The 5,613-nt window shown below is 38.9% G+C and overlaps 1 long non-coding RNA gene across 4 annotated transcripts in view; it reads right to left on the bottom strand.

Moving 5' to 3' along the window:
* Positions 1-5,613, bottom strand: part of LOC148224359 (uncharacterized) — a 134,322-nt gene that overhangs the window by 17,481 nt on the left and 111,228 nt on the right. The gene's annotated exons all lie outside the window — the stretch shown is intronic.

Raw genomic sequence — 5,613 nt, 5'->3', positions numbered from 1 at the left:
GATTGAGTGTTTGGAGCTCCTGTATGACTTTGTTTGGATATTTGCCCTTCTGAGTGCCAAAAAGGATTACAAGATCCTGATCTCTTTTCAATCTAATATTAATACTGGCAACAACTGACTCAGTATTTTTCAACCAGCTGGACTAGAGAGTTCTGAGAAAACTACTGCAGCACTCAATAGGTGAACTACTGCTGGCAGCAGCTCTTTTTGAAGAGCACAAAAAACCAAACTGCCTCACACTGTAGCAGCAGCAACACCAGTGACTCCACTAAAGATCTCTGGCCTCCCTGTGCCGGGTGGAGTCTGTGCATTATTCTGTGCTTTATCCCTCAAACAGTGTGCAGGTTAAGGAAACAACTTAGGAAGAGTCTGGTTTGTGAGTCTTGTTTGTGCTTTTGACTTCTGTGGAAGCTTTTGGCTTCCATCAGGTTTCTGACGACACTAGTGCATGACTGTGGCAACGCCTGGATTGGACTGGCATGGACTGGATTGAGGAGCTATTTCAGTGAACATGTTTCCTGTCTGCATTCCCGGAGACATTCTGCATCAGAGACATGTTTTCATCTATTTAGCAGCAGAATCAAGTGATTGTGTGCTGAGGGCTGTGAAGGAGCAGTTGCCCTATTTTAGAGCAAGGAGTTCTTTTAAACAAGAGTAGCTTAATCATGAAAGGGATTACGCATAGTGATGGGACTGAGATAGCAGGAAATTGGATTTGCTGATTTAGGACATAACCGTCTGATGTGCCTATGACTAGCAACAGTATGGAAAGGCACTGGAATGCAAAATTATTCCTATTTAGTTCATGTTGGACCTGCAGCCATATAAATCCACCTTATAGCAGCATGTTGATGTGTACAAAGGAAGGATGATGCTGCTCTCTTGTTTCAGCTTAAGAAGAGCACAAATCACAGCTGGGAGTGATAAGCATTTCTTTGTCATGTATGGAGAAGCTGATTATTAATTGCACATTGAAATGGGATGAATCCCCTATACTGATGAGTCTAGGGCTTGAGCACACGGAGAGGCAAGCAGTCCCATTTTTGGTCCATGCTCAGTTCCTGTACTGTATATCTTGGTGATCTTTTAAAGTTGGTTTGGGTTTTTTTCAATAGGAGGGAAGAATTCCCTTTAAACCTTTTCTAGACAGATTGTAGATTTTCTTTTCTCCTTTAGTGCTTCTCCATTTAGTTCCACAGTAAGCTCTATCTGTGGATAAGTATGATGATAAAAATACCCAAATCTTCACTCTACCCCATCCTTTTGTTGTTCTGCCAGAACTTTCTTATACAGCAAATCACTTTGAGGAATTGATTAGTTTGTGTGTGATAAGCTCTCTAGCACTAGTTTGCCAGCATCAAAGCACTGATCTTTTTTTCTTTTTTTTTTTTTCCTTAATCCCTTGGGCAAATGTCATGGAAAGATACAGACACCTTTTTGTCAGTATTAAGTGGCAGACAAATTTTCACAACATTTTGAATTGCGTTGCAAAATTCTCATAACTCCACAATGAACTAATACATGATGAAGATATTTTTGGATCATTTTGGGTAATATAAAACTTACTTCTATAAAAATTCCTGCACTCACAAGAACACGTTTTTTGGGTACTTGTATATACACTAAATTAAATCTTTCAAAGCTTCCAAATGCTTCTAGGCATTGAATCATTTCTGACAAGAAAACTGAACATTAAATATGTTTCCACATCATGTAATCATGTTTGAAATGTATTAGCTTTAAAAAAATTAAGCTATCTCTGAGACACTGAAACTAAGAATTTTCAAATTTTTATCTCTTTTGCCAATACATGGAACCTGCTCTAAGGCAGAGACATTCCCAATAAAACAAAAAAAAAAAAAAATAGGAGAGAAATAAGAACACTGTGACAGCTCAGTGTAGATTGACAGGCTTCAACTAATCCAAATGCGTTGGAGAATGGCAGATTTACCATGACTTCGCAAAATAAGGGAAGTGTGAGTGTGTTTGATGTCCTGACAGTGTTCCTGAAAGATGCTTGAAATGGTCTTTCCTGATCATTCCCTGATCCATAACAAAGCATATGCTTCTGCATGCCTCTTCACAGGCGTTTTATAGGTACTGAAGGCTAGATGTCATCACATACTTTTGAGTGTATTTTCTCGGTTCACAGAGGTATAAATAGACGTTCCTTCTTCATTCAAAGCACCTGTAAGACATTAGATGGCTAGGTGATTTAAAGCTGCTTCCAATGCTGGGCATTACAGAGATTTAAAAATAAACCAAGAAAGTTTCAGACAGTCTTCTTGTGCTTGTACTCAAAATCTGAGTCACTAGCAATCAAAAAGTTTCAAGGCTAACTTTTTATTTAACAGTACAACAAAATAGTTGTGTTGGTTTTGGCTGGGGTTGGTTGTCTTCCCAGTATCCCTACGGGAGCATGGGGATATTTTTTGGATTTATGCTGGATGCAGGGTTGATAAAACAGAGATGATTTTGCTACTGCTGAGTGGGGCTTACACAGAGCCAAGGCCTTTTCTGCTTTTCCTACTGCGACATGGCAAGAGAAATTGGAGGTGCACGGGAGATTGGGAAAAGAAACAGCCAGGACAGGTGACCCCGACTGACCAAAGGGATGTTCCAGACCACATTACACCATTCTCAGAATGTGTAAACTGTGGGGGAAGAAGGAGGAAAGGAGGATGTTTGGAGTGATGGTCTGTCTTCCCAAATAACTCTTATCTGTGATGGGGCTGCTCTCCTGGATGCCTGCCTGCTCATAGGAAGCAGTAGATTAATTCCCTGTTCTGTTTTTTTTGTGTGTGTGCAGTTTCTGCTTTCCCTATTAAACTGGTTTTTATCTCAACCATGAGTTTTCCACCTTTTACCTTTCAGATTTTCTACCTGATCCTGCTGCTGCAGGAGTGAGTGAGAGGCTGACTGGGCTTTGGTTGCTGGCTGGGTTAAACCACAATAGTGAATCAAAAGCAAATAAGAAATATATAATACAGTAATATTATATATTGCTGGACTTAAGGGGTAGGTTTGCAAATGGGGTATGCTAGACACACAACTGAGGGTCTTGCTGCACAGGCCAAATTAAAAAAAAAAACTTGTTCACAATCTACCCTTAACCTTCCAAATGCTCTGGCTGACTGCTGGTAGTTTAATCTATATTGCTCTATTACTGGCTGCAGTGAGATTACTCATATATTTAATAACTCTGCTGAATCAGAATATAATTTCATAAAGCACATCATTCTAGTTTAAGAACTAGTTTGATGCTAATTTAGGAACAGAATTTTTATCTGTCCAATTATTTCTGTTTCTTGAAAGGTTCTTCCCTGTGAAAATACAAGACTACCCTGCTCATCTTGCCTGTCCAGTCTCTCTCTGAGCATGTAAAAAGTCCATGAGAGGCTGACAATGAAGGACATGGAGAATCAACACTTGGCCATTCCTTTCTATTATTTGATGTGAGAGTAGGGTTGAGAACCTCTGAATTACAGCTTTGTTTGTGTCTTCTATTGTTCAACAGAGGTTTTTGCATTATCTCATCTCTCTAGTTGATGCCCTATGATTTTCATGATGTCCTATGAAATTGGATGACAGCAAGAAAGACTAAAGAGAAGTTCTTCTAGAGTCTCACTCTGATAAAGATCACTTCTGGAGGGGTATTTTAGGGGTGGGTTTAGGGATGGGAAAGCAAAGAAGAGCAAAGACAGTCAGCATCAGACAGCCAGTCTCTCCTCTGACTGTTGAGGCAAACAATACAATGATCCTGCTTGTAATCGAGACTGCTGAAGACAAACTGTCCCCAGCAGGACAGTCTCTTGGAGGCTTGCGAAAAGATTGTTTTTAATCTTTACTGCCTCTAGACAGCATGAGGAATTGACAAAATGCATTATTCTGATAGATCCTGAGAGATGTCCCTTTGGCTTCAGTTTTGTCTTGAGCTTTCTGGAGGACAAGGGGTCTGGAATTTTTGTAATGACTCTAGTTTCTGGCTTATTTTCATGCTCTTAAATTTGTACATGACATGCATTTCTGAGTGACCCTGTAATCTTTTATGTATTAGGACTATTTTATTCAGTTGTCTTTTACTGTGTGCACAAATTCTGCATGAAGAATTGTATGAAACCTTATTAGTAAGCATAGTTATTTACTGGGCAGTGTACATAGTGGTAGCTAAAATATGACAACCTACTATGACTGCTAGCTACTTAAGATGCTCTTCAGGCTTCCAAGCTGACAATCATTAAGTTTTTCCTAGCCAGCCAGTGGTAGTCAAGTTGGGAGATGCAGCCAGCCCTTGTTTCTGCTTGGGAGAACCTGATCCTTGATCTTGTGCAGTCACAGACATGTGAACCACAAGTTGTGCTAAGGATGAGCTTTCTGAGCCATAAAATTCTGGACGGAGCAATGTGCATAAGGGAATAGAGGCCAAGACAGGACTGTGGATTCAGCTTAAGTTTAAACTACCTTTTGTCTTAAAAAGCAAGCTATACTATTCAACATATTTGTTTCAAGATCTGAGAAAAGGGTAAACCTCCTTGAGTCAATGGTTCTGCTACCGTTCCACTCCAAAGATCTTTGAACCCAGTGTTCAAAATTACAAGTTATTGAGTAATGTCAATAGACAAAGAAGCCCTGTCTGCATAATCTTCTAAACATTCTGAAAGATCCTGCCTCCTCTTTCCAAGCTGAAGCTACTAGAAGCAACCTGAGAGTATCTCTGAAAATAAACCAGGAAGAATACCTGCAACAGATCACCTTTTCTTTCCTATTCACACCTAGTGTTGTGTGTGTGTGTGATATAATTTTCTATTGTGACATTGTGTAATTTCACATCTATGGAAATTTTTTCTATTAAACCAGATAATATCTCAGGCCAGACAAAAATATTACCTGTGACTTGGACTGCTGGAAGCATGCAGAGTAATTGTCTACTACATGAAACAATACCTGAAAATCCTGTAGCTAATGCTGGAAAATAGTTACACAGTTATTTTTACTGTGCAGCTATTGATGTAACCACATGATTGACATGGAGTCACAGGACCAAGATTCAAGTCTATATTAATAATTTATTAATTCATGCTTTAGTACAATTTGAGCAGAAAGTTTAGCAAATTTCAAGGTGCTAAGGCCCATGGCTTAAGACCAACAATTAGCAGCATTTTAATATTGATATTCAATAGTGCTGATTCTGGTTCTGAATGTTTCACTTATTTCTGCAGAAATCACTTTAATTCATTTGTCACATTCAAAAATGCAAACAAACTGCAGAATATAATTATACACATACACAATGACAGCACACAGGATGACTATCAAAGGTGTTGTTGTGCCTATCAATGACTTTTATCCTTGTGATAATTGTCATTTCCCAAAATCTCTTAGAAACTTCCTAGTATTGGATCTATTCACGTGTATTTATTAAAGGGGAGTATATTGACTGTGGTGCTATGTTTACTGGAACACTCTTAATGCTTCATGTAAGATGGAAGGGGTAATTAGCCATTGATATATTGGCCAAGAAGCCAATTAAACAAGATGTAGGAGTTATCATTTGTTCGTGTGACCTGTGGAGTTGAACTAAATGATAAACTAAGTTGGAACTGTATCTCTCTT

Source organism: Sturnus vulgaris, chromosome 3 (genome assembly GCF_052056855.1).
Source record: "Sturnus vulgaris isolate bStuVul1 chromosome 3, bStuVul1.hap1, whole genome shotgun sequence".
In the NCBI taxonomy this organism is placed as follows: Eukaryota; Metazoa; Chordata; class Aves; order Passeriformes; family Sturnidae; genus Sturnus; species Sturnus vulgaris.
The sequence above is the reverse complement of the archived record's forward strand: the minus strand, read 5'-3'. Positions and strand labels throughout refer to the sequence as shown.